The sequence below is a fragment of the Anser cygnoides genome, chromosome 1 (genome assembly GCF_040182565.1).
Source record: "Anser cygnoides isolate HZ-2024a breed goose chromosome 1, Taihu_goose_T2T_genome, whole genome shotgun sequence".
NCBI lineage: Eukaryota > Metazoa > Chordata > Aves > Anseriformes > Anatidae > Anser > Anser cygnoides.
Genome location: NC_089873.1, coordinates 207,714,115 through 207,728,917, shown reverse-complemented (window position 1 = coordinate 207,728,917; position 14,803 = coordinate 207,714,115). Strand labels below are relative to the sequence as shown.

The following is a 14,803-nucleotide window of genomic DNA, read 5'->3' as shown; positions in this document are numbered from 1 at the left end:
ATTTAATCAACACCTGGTGGAAAAGATAAAATAAAATACAACTAGCTTTAGGGTGGATGAAGCATTGCAACCCCATAAGGTTTAAGTGCAGTCAGGGAAGAAGAATAAAACTAAAGCAAAATGATGAGAAGTTTGTTTACTTGTGTTCATCAGGTAGTGGTGTATTAGGCTTTAGTAACAGGGGTTGGCTACAGGAGCTGCCCCATGTCAGATCAGAGCCAGCTCCAGACGGCTCCAAAAGGGACCCGCCACTGGCCAGAGCTGAGCCATGAGCGATACTGGGTGGGCCTCTGGGAGAGCAGACTGAAGAAAGGGGGAAAAAAAATCCTGCTGTGCTACAGCATCTGGGAGAAAGGGGTGAGAACTGAGAGAGAAGCAGCCCTGCAGCCCCCGAGGTTAGTGCAGCAGGAGGGCAGGAGGTGCTCCAGGCACGCAGCACAAGTTCCCCTGCGGCCCGTGGAGAGGCCCCTGGTGGAGCAGGCTGTCCCCCTGCAGCCCACGGGTCCCACACGGAGCAGATCTCCACGCTGCAGCCCGTGGAGGAGCCCCCGGTGGAGCAGGTGGATGTGGCCTGGAGGAGGCTGCGGCCCATGGAGAGCCCCCGCAGGAGCAGGCCCCGGGCCGGAGCTGCAGCCCGTGGAGAGGAGCCCACGCAGGAGCAGGGGGTCTGGGGGGAGCTGCCGCCCGTGGGGGACCCGTGCTGGAGCAGTTTGCTCCTGGGGGATGGACCCTGTGGTACGGAGCCGTGTGGGAGCAGTTCTGGAAGAGCTGCTGCCTGTGGGCAGCCCCCGCAGGCTCAGTTCGGGAAGGACGGCATCCCGTGGGAGGGACCCCACGGGGAGCAGGGGCAGAGAGGGACCGTGAAGGAGCAGCAGAGATGAAGCGTCAGGGACTGACCACAGCCCCCAATCCCCTGCACCGCTTGGGTGGAGGAGGTGGAAGAAGGGGGAGAAGGTGTTTTTAGTTCTCACTGCTCTGGTCTGGTAGTGGTAGGCAAGAAATTGTATTAATCTCCCTATGCTGAGTCTGTTTTCTCACAGAATCACAGAACAGCTGAGGTTAGAAGGGACCTCTGGAGATCACCTGCCTGCCAAGCAGGGTCACCTAGAGCATGTTGCAGAGGATCACATCCAGGCAGGGTTGAATATCTCCAGAGAAGGAGACCCCACAGCCTCTCTGGGCAACCTGTCCCAATGCTCTGTCACCCTCACAGTAAAGAAGCATTTTCAGCTGGAACTTCCTGTATTTCAGTTTGAGCCCATTGCCTCTTGTGCTTATTGCTATCGTCTTCCTGAACACAATGTTTTGCCCCTGACAGTAATTGGTGAGTGATCTGCCTGTCCTTATCTCAAGCCTTGAGCCCTTTTCATTGTATTGTCTCCCTCTTTTTCTTTGAGAAGGGGGAGTGAGAGAGCAGTGTGGTGGTGTTTAGCTGCCCATCAAAGTGAAATCACCACAAGCGGTGATGGGCATGGTCCTTCCTGCATCCTTGCAGCTGTAAGAAGAAAGATACAGTATAAAGGGAGCTGGAACCATCAAATCATCAAATGATGAGTATCACCTGCTTTAACAGAGAGACTGTTTTTCAGATAGACCTTGTATCTGCTGAGATCACCAGAAAACACCAGAGATCAGCAAAGATCACCTTTCAGATCTAATGTCATTCATCAGGGATCATTCTTGGCATGACGAAAAGGACTTGTGTCTCTATTGATGAGGAAGGATTCATCCAGCAGGAGGTGAAAGCGGACACTTTCACTTTATGTACCAAGATTTCTGTTATAAAGCTCATGAGTGACCCAGTCTGACTCTACACTACACAAATGCCTACCAAGACACAAGCTATCCATTGATGAACCTATGTCCTCCATCAGGGAGAATTACAGTTTCATACCCTTTTTGGTAGGTAGAAAACTGAGGTCAAAGTCCATATTTACACCACTCACTCTGAATCCCTCTTCCATGTCATAACTACCATGATGCCTAGGCAGTAAGCTATTCAGATCATCTCTACTCAAGGTATCCAGATACTAACCTGTTCTATCCACTAAGACAAGAAAAGAAACCTTGACACACAAATTAAACATGGAAGGTAAGCAGTCTGATCTCAAACAATTTTGTAAGGTTTATGTGACTTAAAATGATGTAGTGATTTATGCTTGTTTAAACTACAAAAAGAAAAAAAAAAAAAAAAAGCCCACCTAACCACATAGCTCTCTTACAAGTTATTTCATATGAGTCACCTTTAACTCTAAAAATTGAGCCCATTTGGGTTCAATATATATTAGATAAAACTCAATACATTAGATTAAATTCAATACATATTAGATTCAAATATGTAATAGACTGAAGTGGTTGACCTAGAGACATGCACGAAATCTGTTGCAAAGCGGTGGCTAAGACACAGAGGCAATCTTCCCACCAACATGCAAACAGTAATTAAGGTGCCCAGGAACGTGAAGAAATGTTTTTTCTTAATCCTATTAAAATTCACCCGTTACTAGGAAAGCACTCTGTTAAATGCATGGTTTACTCCGAGTGTTTTGCTCTTGCATTTTACCTAGAATACTTAATTGTTTCAGAAGAATAGTGAATGTTTAACAATGCTCCAAACAGGGGCTGCAGAGCTAGCTCCTGTAAATCAGTCAGTTCCGCTGACTGCATTTACACTGACTGAAGATCTGGTTTTTCAAGGGGGAGAAAAAAAAAAAAAAAGAGAGAGAGAGAGTGCACAGGGGAAGCAGATAAGCTTTACACATCCTAAAAGGCAAACGTGGAACCAGTGCATGGAGTGGCTACTGAGCTACAAACAGGAAGCCGTCTGCTGCAAGAGAGAGTGCAAAGAAACTCAGAGGTGTCAAAATACGCGGGTAGAGTGATACAGCTTACTCGGGTTAATGGTCTGATAATATCGCTGCTGAAGCCTGGAAAGCCACTGCTTCAACATCCTCTGCTGGCAATGTTGATATAGAGCGGGGGCTGGAGGCAAAGTCTGGGGCTTTGCGTGCCAGACTGATGAAAGAAGGGAAATCTATTTCAGTGCTTTAAAGGGCGGAGTGGCTTTTGGTGCAGAAGGTCAGACAGATACACTGGTAAGTTGCTGTATAGGAGTAGACTCAAAAAGGACTACTGAAATGAAAACCAGATAAGGCTCTGGAACAAGATCCTACAGTCTATCAATGCCCTGGGATAGTGTAAAAGAGACACATGGGAACTCAGATGTAATGAAAGCAGGGTTTTTTTTTCAGTGTTGACAATAAATATGTTTGTTCTACAGTGGAAAAGAACCCACCCTTGGAACAAAAAGACCTTGCAGGCTGATATGGGAAGAAAAGCATGTTTGAGGTGAGTACAATGGAGAATTTGTTCGTGCCAATGCAGACAAACCCATCACTTGAAAACTCAAGTAGTTTTTTGACCCTGTTCGCTCCATGTTATCAAGTCAACACAACACGCATTTAATCCTCGCATGGCTGAGGAAATCCATCCCTCATGAAGAAAGGAAATCTGACTCCTGTGGGTGTAATCCCAGAAGGCTCAGGCCTTCTGGGTGCTGGATGTGTGCAGCACCCCGCAGATGAGGGGCTGCATGTTGTGAACCTTGCTGTCCCCCCGTGCAAGGAAGCCGCCCCAGACTTGCTTCTCCACCAGTCCCCAGGTTCAAAGAAACACATGGGAGGTGGGAAGAGAGAAGTCACTCCTGCACCACCTGAACCTGTCACCTTGCTCCATTTAGATCTTTCTCAAGATACACCCAAGCCAAGGGAAAAGAACTTGCTGCTGGCCTTTTCTGGCTACAGCTCCCATTGCTCTTCCCTGTTTAAGCACAGAGCAACCTGGAAAATCTGTCCCCACATATTTCTGAAACATCTAATCAGAGCCTTGAAGACCTTTGTATTTGCAGCTATATCTGATTGTATTTTAATTCAGGTTACTATGCAATACATTTTCTTCATTTCAGACTAAATCCCTAGATAGAAACAGAATTTATTTGTTCCTTTCAAACATATTTGGGGAGATATTCATTTCTATAGCACTTTCTAGCACAGAAGGCCTTTCCTGATATAGGACACAATGAAGCACTGGGACCTAGAAACAAAATTAATCAAAATTACAATCTGGAGATAGAAGAAAGGTGACCAATCTATTTTGAGTTTCAGTAAATATTCTGCTTCCATGCAAATTTCAGGTGAAGATTCAGGGAAGAGGAAAAGGATGTGTTTTTATTCTGGTCAGATCCCAAGCCAATAGAGACATGAACGGCAAACACATTTTCAAGCACAAGAGAAATCTGACTGAAGTCACTACTTGGGCTTACAATTACATGCAGTCTGCAGTTTCCTGCTGGAGCTTGGCTTTTCAGTGTTGCAAGGACACGAAAGATTTTGTTTAAGACAACGTTCTCAGACAGGTACTTATGATCATATTCTCAGTTTACTACCAGCTTAATACTTTGCTGGAAGTTTGTTCTATATTTTTCATGTTGACACTAAGATACATGCATAAGACTGGAAAGCATCAAAAAAGCATTAAAAAAAAAGCTAAATAAATATATGAGACATTCAACAAAGTGTTATATACAGTTTTTGGTGACTGCCCACTAATGCTTGGACTAACACCCACGGGTGAATACAATCTTTTGGTAAGTCATTCAAGCATCCTTCTGCTTTCATTCATCCATCTCTGAAGGGGTTATTGCCTAGTTTTCAGGAAATCATTTGAGCCTTAAATAACTGTCTGGGCTAAATAATCTAGGAATTAGAATGAAGACTAAGAGTAATGTCTAAAATGAAGACTCAGCTTTCATGTTTTATTTTAAAATTAATAAAAACAGGGTAAGCCAAAACCTTATTCAGTGTCCTTTCTGATTTTGAACCACTGTAGTAAAGGAATTCATAGATTTTAAGGCTGGAAATGACTCGATCTCCCTGATAACAAGCTCTGAGTAAAAAAAAAAAAATCACTTAGCTTTAGATAGCAGTAACAAGCACATTACAAGCATGTTTTTAAAATTTGACTTGTGCCTGCAAGTCTCACTGACTTCAAATAATTAAAAAAAAAAAAAAGAAAAAAAAAAAAAGGTGAGTTTGTATTCCTGTAAGTTTTGGTTTTGTAATTTATGCCTGAACAAGTAGGACTTTGGCTGGAAGCTGACTGCGTGTGCTTCTTACGTACATACATTCATGATGACACTCAGATACATGCATGAGCTGGAAAGCATTAAATAGCATAAATAAAATTAATGCTAAATAAATAGAAGAGACATTCAACAAACAGTTATATAGGATTTTTGATGACTTCCCACTAATGCTTGGACTAACACCCACGATTGAATATGATCCTGCTTAAGCAGAGCTGAAATGAGAAATTTGCTTTTATTCTAAACTCTATTTGCTGTGTGATGATTTATCGTTTTCTCCATTTCATCCACTGGTTGTGCTCTATCCAGGTCAGAGATTGCGAGCAAACTAGGGGAAAAATGACTCACTTTTTTATATCCTCTAGCTCAAAGTATCTTTGCTGAGCACCCCTCACACTATAATAGAAAGGCACAGAAGCCATGTCACCTTGAGGAATCTCTGAATGAGGAGTCTCTGACCAAGAAGTCCTGGTAGACCCATCAACATAGACAACCACAAGCAAAGTGACAGTTATGACCATGTCCAGATCAAAGAAGCATGTTTTTTTTTTTTTCCAAATTATAGATCACAGGGGGAAAACCACAGTTATTTGGGTGTAGCAGCCAAGTGAGACGTGCTCTGTAGCAAAGTTAAAACTCCAACTGAGTGCTCCTGTCTAGGTTGGGTTCCTCACACCTTGTGTTAGACACTCGCAACATTGGTGTTTGCAGTCGTGGTAGTCACATCTCTATTTATAGTAGCTGCAGAGAAAAGGAAGCTTCTGGGGCATCAGTGATCCCACTCAAACCAAGAAGTTTCCAGTAAATCATATAGATGGTGCCCTAGTTTCATAGGATCTGCTGATTCTGAACTGTACTGCACTGCTTTGGGCAATCTCAGCTCAGCCCTCCACTAATTTAGGGATTTCATTGCATTTTCCGTCCATCCCTGCATGACTTGCTAATATCCCAAAGCAGTTGTTTGCATTGCCATGGATTTGCACCCAGTTCTCATTAAACACATTCTTAATCTGTCCCATCGTCCCTGGTTGCCAGTCCCCAGGTTGGTGCTGAAGCAGAAGGATACGGAGTGAGGGGAGGAGGTGTTAATCACCTTGTACCTGCTTGGCACACAAAGGGCTCCAGTCACAGCATCTGTCTAACTAATATCTTTCATCATCAGTAAATTCACCCAATTTTCCTATTATCATTTCCAAGAATGTCGACTGGCGGGTGGCGGGTAATCCTCTACGTGGCAAGGCTGTGACTGCAGCTGAAATCACACAGAGATGAAAGCTTCAAAGCCAGGTTTAAGCATTAGAGAACATTATTTAAAGATGATTAATCATCTGTTGTGGGAGGTGGCATTTTGAAGGAAAATACAAACACCTTCACCTGCACAGTCAAAACGGCAGCAGGGTCTGAGCAAGCCTGAAGTTGTAGGAAATGATTCACCATGAAAATGAATGAGATTTTCTGCACCTCCTTTTTCATCTAAGACTCACCCCTTCCTTCCCTCCCTGTTTTGAAAAGCAATGTTTTGCCTTTCATTTTGGTCACGGCAACTGCTGTCTTGATTGGGCATATGAGGCAAACATGCTCAGAAGTTTCTGCAAAGCTCTTGACTTCCCTGGCACATGATAATACAAACACACACCTTAACGGGGTACCACAGCATACCTCTGATGGCAATGTCCATACTCTGTTCCTACCTCCTTTTCCTCAGCTACAGCTGCAATTACAGTATCGAGGTTCAATATGTTGGGCTGCTCAATTTCCCCCTTCCCTAATTTCTGCTTGGTGAGTTCTGGTTCTGTGCTTTTCATGTTTATTTTTATTGCTGGAGGGATTAATAACAGTGGAGGGCTTGTTCTCAAAAGCAACATGCCAGGTTTTACTATAATATTTGCAGTTGTAAAATCATGTGTTTTTGGAAGAAACACATGGTCTCTTGCTATTCATCCATTGTCCTGTCCTGTCCCCACTGGCATTAACAACAACATCAAATAAAGAGAATGTGTAGCTCCAGTCACCACCTGATTTGCAAGAGTTTTATGTGTTATCAGTATCCATCATTTACAGATGGGGAAATAAAGGATCAGAGAAAACAAGTGAATTGACCAAAATCTTGAACAAGAGGTATAGCTGAATTGTCCTTATTACAAATTTCTGGTTCTGTCCACTTAAACATAATGATTAAAAGTGTTGTTAATTTCAGTAGTGTGGGCTGCAGGCAGTTTTTCAGACCAGTAAAAAACTTTTTTAGCTCAGATGTGTCCAGATATTGGGTGTGAAATCCACTTTACTGAATCAAGAATTAATCTGAATTCTTTAGTATTTTCTATTGCATTTGATGCATGTATCTTGGTTTCGCTAGAGCCAAAATCTCTTAGTGTCAGCTAGTACCAGTAATGGCAACGTTGATAGAAAGGTTGAAAAAAAAATAAAGGCACAAAATGTGTCACAAGATGAGCGGTCCCTAGGAAACTTTAGATCATTGTTACCAAACGTTGTTATTATTTTATTTTATCTATTTTATTTATTTATTTATTTATTGCCAAAGGTTTCAAAGTCTTCTTTTGTTTGTTCATTTCCCAATGCAGGAAGCATCATCATAGTACAGAATAAATAAATAAATAAATAAATGAAATAATTTCAACAAAATACTTCAGAACCAGAGGTCCTTCCATGGAAACCAGTAGATCCAGTTCTAAATCTGATAGTACTCCATGCCCCAAATCTTTATATGTTGGACCCAGTCCACATGGGTGCTGTACGGCACTGTTTCTCCATGGGTAGCCCAGAGACCACATCCAGCCCCTGCAAGATAATTTAGCGGCCAAACAGTCCTCCCAGTCTGACATGGGCAAAGTCTCACCTTTAAAATCAAGTTGTTGAGTGTTGCCTTTAATTTTCCTGGGAAGGCAGAGATACCAGAACCTGCTTTTGCCATAGGAGCCCTCTACCTTCAATGATGTTAGGAGGCTCTAATGAAACAGTAGGGAATATCTCCACCAAGCTCTTATCATCGGATGGCCACCTGCCCTCATGAGCCATGCAAAAGACTGAGTACTGGAGACTGGCTGAGAGGTAATGGATATTGGTTTCAGCTGGGATTCCAGGTGAAAGAGGGAGCTTGAGACAAAGTGGAGCTCAGGACAGGAGTGCATGTGTGCCAGGTGGGAGTGGAGAATTGAGGATGTTATGCAGTGGTAGAGGATCAGAAACCTGGAGGAGAGAACTGCCAGCGAAAGGCAGCTGTTGAACAGAGGGCAAGTGGTCTCAGTGGATGGACTAATGACAGTGTTTTGGGAATAATGAGTGTTGTTAGATCCTCTTGAATCAAAAATAAGAGAAAGATGTAGGGGTAGGAGTGATGAGGAGAGAGGAAGAAAATAGAGGACTTGAAGAAGAAAGCCAGTATGCAAATAGCAGTGGATAATAATATTAATGTCTTACACTAGATGTTGTATTTTTGCTGCTGCAACCAGGATCTTTAGGTTCAGCCTATTTATGACAAGAAAATCCTTCTTGTGCAGAGTAACAGCAGGGACTTTCAGCTGAGGCTAGATTTACATCGTATACAAACGTATAACTCAAAATAAAGCCTATTTAAGAATATCAAGCCATCATGCGCTCTGGGTTGTGACAGACTCTGTGAGAAGCCCAGGGACAAGGGCAGCTCCTGCCTACATCAGCGCTGCCCTTCTTCTCATGGGTCCTGGGGAAGGACCAGAACTCCGAGGAAGCTGCCTGAGGTTGGGTACATCAAGGACACAGCATTATCTATTCTTGTCTGTTTGCCTAGAATCACACTCATCTTTCATAATCAGCAAGACAGCAGCAAAACTGTCTGGCATAGCACCACGTTTTCATTTTTCTTCATTTAATTGTGCTCCATCCCACAGCACTGATCAACAAGCAAACAACAACACGCAGAAAAGAAACGAAGAGCTCCTAGTCAGCAGGCCTGGCTGAGGAGATTTACTTCTTCAGAGTTGGGAGCAGAGCCAGATCCACCTGATGGTGGGCCTTGCTATGGAAGGGGGGGCAGTGCTGGGTTTTTGTAACTTGCTCTGAGAGATGCAGCCAGAGGACTGAAATCTGAAAGAAAGAATATTTCAATTTCACATAGCAGGACATAAAAGTCCATATGGAGAAATTGATTCCACTTCGAGCCCGCACCACACACCGCTTCATCTTCCTTCATGGCCTCCACAGCTAGAGATTTACAAGAGCAGAGCAAGGCCAGGTTTCATATTTTTCCATCCTGGCAAAGGAATTTTGTGAAATGGCTTTTCTGACATGTCATTTCTTAATTCTCACTCATTCCCACCCCTCATCCCTCCCACCACCTCTTCTCTCATCCCCCAAATGAGACTGTTTCAATGAACAGCTTGCACATTTCAGTGTAATCTTTGTTTTCCCCAAAGTTGTGGAGTTTCTTTTTTTCTCTCTCCCTTTCACTTCTGCTCTCTTCAGCAGTGATGACACTGAACCTGTTTTCCTGACTGTCGATGTCTGCTCAGCTATTTTCTTACAAGGCACTGACTGCTCACACATCACTGAGATGCTGGGAAGAAAGCATTGTGCCCTGTGGTTAAACTCACATGGTGGGCAAGTCAGCAGGAAGGAGAGAGAAAGATGTCTCCTTGTCACAGATGTCTCCAAAAGCACCAGTACCCCTGCAGCAAAACCCTGTGACAACAGAGATAACCCCGCTCTCTCTGCAGGAAGATGCCAGAGGCAAGGCCCTGGTGTCAATTGTGCACATTTCATTTACAACAGGGAATGGAGGCAAGCAGAAGCTTCACCCATACAGCATCCTGAGATAAACAGACATTAAACTGTGCTGAGTAATATCCAGCATGCTTATTGCGCTTGTCCTCATGAAAGTCAGGAGTCTTCAAAAGGCTCTGAAGCGTGGTTATCCCCATATTGTGCATTGACCAGGGATATGTGCCAAAGTCAAGTGATTTCACCAAGGTCACGCAGCAGTGGTAATGCGGGGAATAGCTAATACCTCGAAGAAAAACCTCTAACTCAGCAATTGTCAGGTCCCCTTGTCGACTTCAACACATATGAGATATTTTTGCAATTCTGTTGTTCACAACATGGCTGTGACAAAGAAGGAATACCTTGAGTCTCCCTTGCTCCTTCCAATATGCATAAAGATTTATTTAAAGATATGGGATTTGGGGCAATCAAGACACTATTGCTTATTTCCCTAGACCTGGATGGGGCAATCATTCCTCAGGCTGAGAATCAAGAATGGAGAGAGGGAAGGAGATGCTCACCTGTCAGAAGAATTTCAGCTCAAGTAAGAAGAAAACAAATTGGAGGATTTGCAAAAGAACAGACATGCCTTTATCTAACATAGCAGAGCCCATCTTCTATTGTCCAGTTTAATTGAACTGCTAACTGATTCATCCATATGTGTTGGTGATGTTACTCATCCTTTGAAGACTTTTATCCTATCTGGCCTTCATATTGAATTACTTAATTGCATTCCATCTGGGTCTAAACCCAAAGTTTGCCCAGAAACTTCAACTGATCTTAAAGTCTAATGATCAACTTACTTCGCAGTATTTTATGTATCTATCAAGATAAACTGCAGCTCCATAGACAGGTTTTGCTTGTAGTTTTTGATGCTGCTTAGAATCAGAGGTTGTGCTCTGGTGACACACAACATCACTTGCCTACTTTTGTTATTTCTCAAAAGTTATGATCTTCTGTGATTGATTGCTTCAAGATGTATGTATTATAAGGCAGGGCACTCTCAGATGAGTAAGTCTCAACTTTAGCAAAAAAAAAAAAAAATCTCTTCTCCATGCAACAAGTCCTTATTATCTGTCAAGGTGTACTTTGGGATCTGCTAGTGTATTTAGATGTATTCTGTTTGACGTGGTAGGGGATGAAAACACTATGTCAGGACTGTTGACAGTTTGTCAGTGTAGTTGATTTCAGTAGGTGGCGTTGTTCTATATTTTTGTATAGATTTGAGGCATAAATTTTTAAAAAATGAACAAGAGACATTTGGCAAAGGGGAAATTGATAATGCAAAAAGAGCAGCATCAGAAAAGAAGCGGGTCTCCAGCTTTCAAGGGACTCTATGTCTTCTGCTATGAAATCTGGCTTCTTGCCTCTTCCCTTGAACTTTTTCATCTGGATAGTGATAAGCTTGTGCTACTACCTCCTGACACAAGGAGAAAGATACCAGCTCTGTCCAGACAAGATGCCAATTATGCAGTAAATGACTTCCTGATGCTCCTGTACTGTAGTAGCATATCTGAAAACTTTCATCTGATTTTTGCTGCTAGAAAAACATGGCAAATGCTAACTTCATCCATGTTGCAAGTTTATCATTATGATCTGTGGTTCTGTGACATTCCCCAAGAAAACAATGTTTGGTTTAACTAAAGATTTGTATAAAAGCAAAGGAAATGCTGCAAGAGGTGCTAAAGGGTCAATGCTTTGGTTCACACTGGGGGGGGAGTGCACACTGGGGGGTGGAACAAAGAACAGAAAGTGAAATAAGAAATTGAAAATCTATCCTTTTTACCATTTCCAATTCTTTTTGACGTAGAAGATTTCATACTGTAAACAAGCTCCATCTGAATGAAAAGGGAGAGTTTGTTCCTCTCATCTCTCACTGTGGGCAATGATGTTCATTTGGTTGTGCCAGTCCAACGTTACATTTGGCAATTCCAGCTGACCTAGGTAAGATCTCTTTGTATTCTCACTTGGCAGGAGAATTTCTCATTCTATCTCCAGATTTCTCATGAAATGAGGCAGGATGCTGTCAAGTCTGTTGCTGAATTTCACCCATAACTACACTACAGAGCATGGCACATTATACATTATACATTCATAGCTGGCGATGGCTATAAAACGTAGCGTGTTCCAGATGGGGTTGTGCAGATGCAAGATCACAGTCACCCTAACCAGGGCATGATCATTCGGTTCCGTGTTCCACTTAATGTTTGCCATCTGATGGCTCCATAGGTTATCATTTGAAAAAAACAGCAAAAGACCTTCACCAAATTATTCCTCTGCTCCCTTCCATCCAGGAGTGCAAATGTGTCTAGAAGAATCCACTGATCTGAAGAGAGTGATTTAGGTCTGATCCTCTGATATTAAACTAGCAGCTCTGTAGAACAAGCCTTCATTTAGTTTGAGGAGGTGAATATGTGGTCAAGTAAGGATGAATAGTGCATGCTTCATTTATGTCAGAAAGTTGTTCTGTTAATTTCTTTGTTTGATGCTGACTATTTTTCTGCAAATGATAACATCATTATTAATGCTAATTACCCTGGGCTAAGTAATATGATCATCATGGAAGGAACAGCTTTGATGTGTGCAAGTGACATCTAATATGTGGTACAAAATTGCTCTGTTATTACTCAATAAAATGATATTTCTGATGATTAAATACAGGAGCGGAAACCTCAGTCCCATTAAGTTAATGGCAAAACTCCCAGTAACTACAACGGGATGAGTATTGTTCACTTTCATAAAATCCACTAATTTCACCATTTTTTGCATAAGCAAGAGGAAATGAGGTTTTGTCAGTGCCAAAGAGTTTGTTTCCTTTCTTCTACAATCCCTATCATCCCTGGCCACAATTTTTAAAATTAGATCCCTGCCTTTTTCACCCTACCTCAGCCTGTGGTACTCCCCACAAAGTGCACATGTTCCAGGGAACTGACACAAACTCTGGCAGCCAACACTGACCCTGACTTGGAGCATTCACACATCTTTTTACAGTAGTTTAAGTAAATCTGGTCATCTTTACCTCAAAAGTTTCACCTCATATACATTGTTTTTCTACTCAGAATTTTTATTTTATTTTTTTACAGATACAATTCAAGGACATGTTTATTCTGGGTTCCAAATATCTGTTATCATGACTGGAGAAACAGATCTGACTAGAAAAAAGAATTAGATAAAATTACCTCCCTTTCAACCCAAGCCATTCTATGACTCAAAATATCTGGAAATCTCACTTTAATGTCTTCTGCACAAGTGTAGGTCAACTCTGGTGAATGCACAGGGATTGTAACACTCCTGGATTAGCAGTAAACCCAATTCATTCAGTAGATATCAGGCGTAGATCCCAAGCCTCCCAAACCCTTAAATCCTGTGGCACATGGACTTGGTACACCCCGCAGTTAGGACCAGTAAGTATGAAGTGGGTGGGATGTGTTAAGTTTCCACATTGTGTGCAGGCCATCTGTACAGACATTACTGCATCATCTGTCTAGCGATATCCCAGAGAGAAATACAGTGTCCCTGAACAAACTTTCATATAAACGAACTAAATACAGCCACATCTTCAGTCTGTCTTCAAATCTTCCCTAACACTTTCTGTTGCATGGTGTATAAATAATGTTGCGCTTCTATTCTCTGTCCACATTGATCCATGCTGGCCTTTACAGTCTCATCTTAGATGACCCCGCAGTCAAAGGTAAGACCTGGCTCCAAAAGAGTGAAGGAGCAGTGTTTATGTTCTTGTGAGTGTCACTGTAACCTGCCTAGGTGCTTTCCGTGAGTTTTTCACAGGTCAGGTGGAGTTTTCTTACCTGAGTCACAGCTAGACTGCAATCACTTCATGCAGAGCTTTTGAGTTCTCCTAATCTTCCTTCCTACATCAGCTCCTCCAAATCCTTTATCTGCTCTGAAAGGAGATTATTTTCTTGCAGGAAAAAAAAATTAAAAATAAAAAATAGGGCACTACATCTAGTATACCTTAATTACCATAACATTTGAAGAAGATACGTGATTCCCTTAATCCAAAAGGCTAATGAATCATTTTTAATCATAAAAAATGTCATGTCCTATAGTGGTAAGCAGCCTAAAGAAAACAGTAGGAGTTGGTCGGCATATGCTGGCTTGCTCTTTCTGTAACACGAAAAAAATGCACCAGCCTGCTGCTGCCTTCTGAGTACACATGCCTTTCTTAACTTTGGACAAGTAATCACTTTCTCCTCAGCTTCTTCTTCTCTCTTTGTGCTTTGATTGTGGATTCCACATGGGCTTGGCAGCCAGTAATTACTTTTATAACTAGAACTCGCTTGCAATGCATCAGGTTAATGTTAATGGCATCCTGTACGGACACTCATAATCTCTGTTTTCTAACTTCACTCCCACCCCAGTATAATTTCCTTAATACTAGCCAAACAGTGATCTCTTACCTGCTCTTCTTTTTTGATAGTGAGCATGTGTTTAGGGGAACAATTTACATTTTTTCAAGCTCTCTCCCCCTTCTTTGCTATGTTTATTAAATCTGTATCTGTTATTTTTATGTCTTAATGCCAGTGGATTTTCCTTTTAATTACAGCAATCTGATTTCAGTTTATTTAAATGCTGATTTATGTTTATGCTATCCCCCGGTATCAATTTCATTCCAACTAGATCCCAGTGTAACTTAATTACTTGTAGTCTTGTCATTCCAAGCTAATGCTAATTAAAACAGTTTTATTTCTGCAAGGTATTAAAGATTAACCCCTCCACTGCTTTATGGGAAATAAAATACTAACGTCAAGGTGAGGATATAGAAAGCTTACAAGACCAAAGAAAAGAGTACAGCAAAACGACCACTGTGTTGGTTTATTTCCATCACACAATGTGATGTAGTCGCCCAAGGTTCCCAGTCTGATAGTATCGCCTCATCTTTAGATGTGC

The 14,803-nt window shown here is 42.1% G+C and overlaps 1 protein-coding gene and 1 long non-coding RNA gene across 20 annotated transcripts in view; one reads left to right on the top strand and one right to left on the bottom strand.

Annotated features, from left to right (window-relative positions):
* The window catches only part of TENM4 (teneurin transmembrane protein 4), a 1,678,763-nt gene that overhangs the window by 534,995 nt on the left and 1,128,965 nt on the right, over positions 1 to 14,803 (bottom strand). The gene's annotated exons all lie outside the window — the stretch shown is intronic.
* LOC106039871 (uncharacterized) lies at positions 2,534 to 4,833 on the top strand. Its single transcript, XR_007158212.2, has 2 exons — positions 2,534 to 3,345; positions 4,190 to 4,833. It is a non-coding gene; the product is annotated as an uncharacterized lncRNA (long non-coding RNA).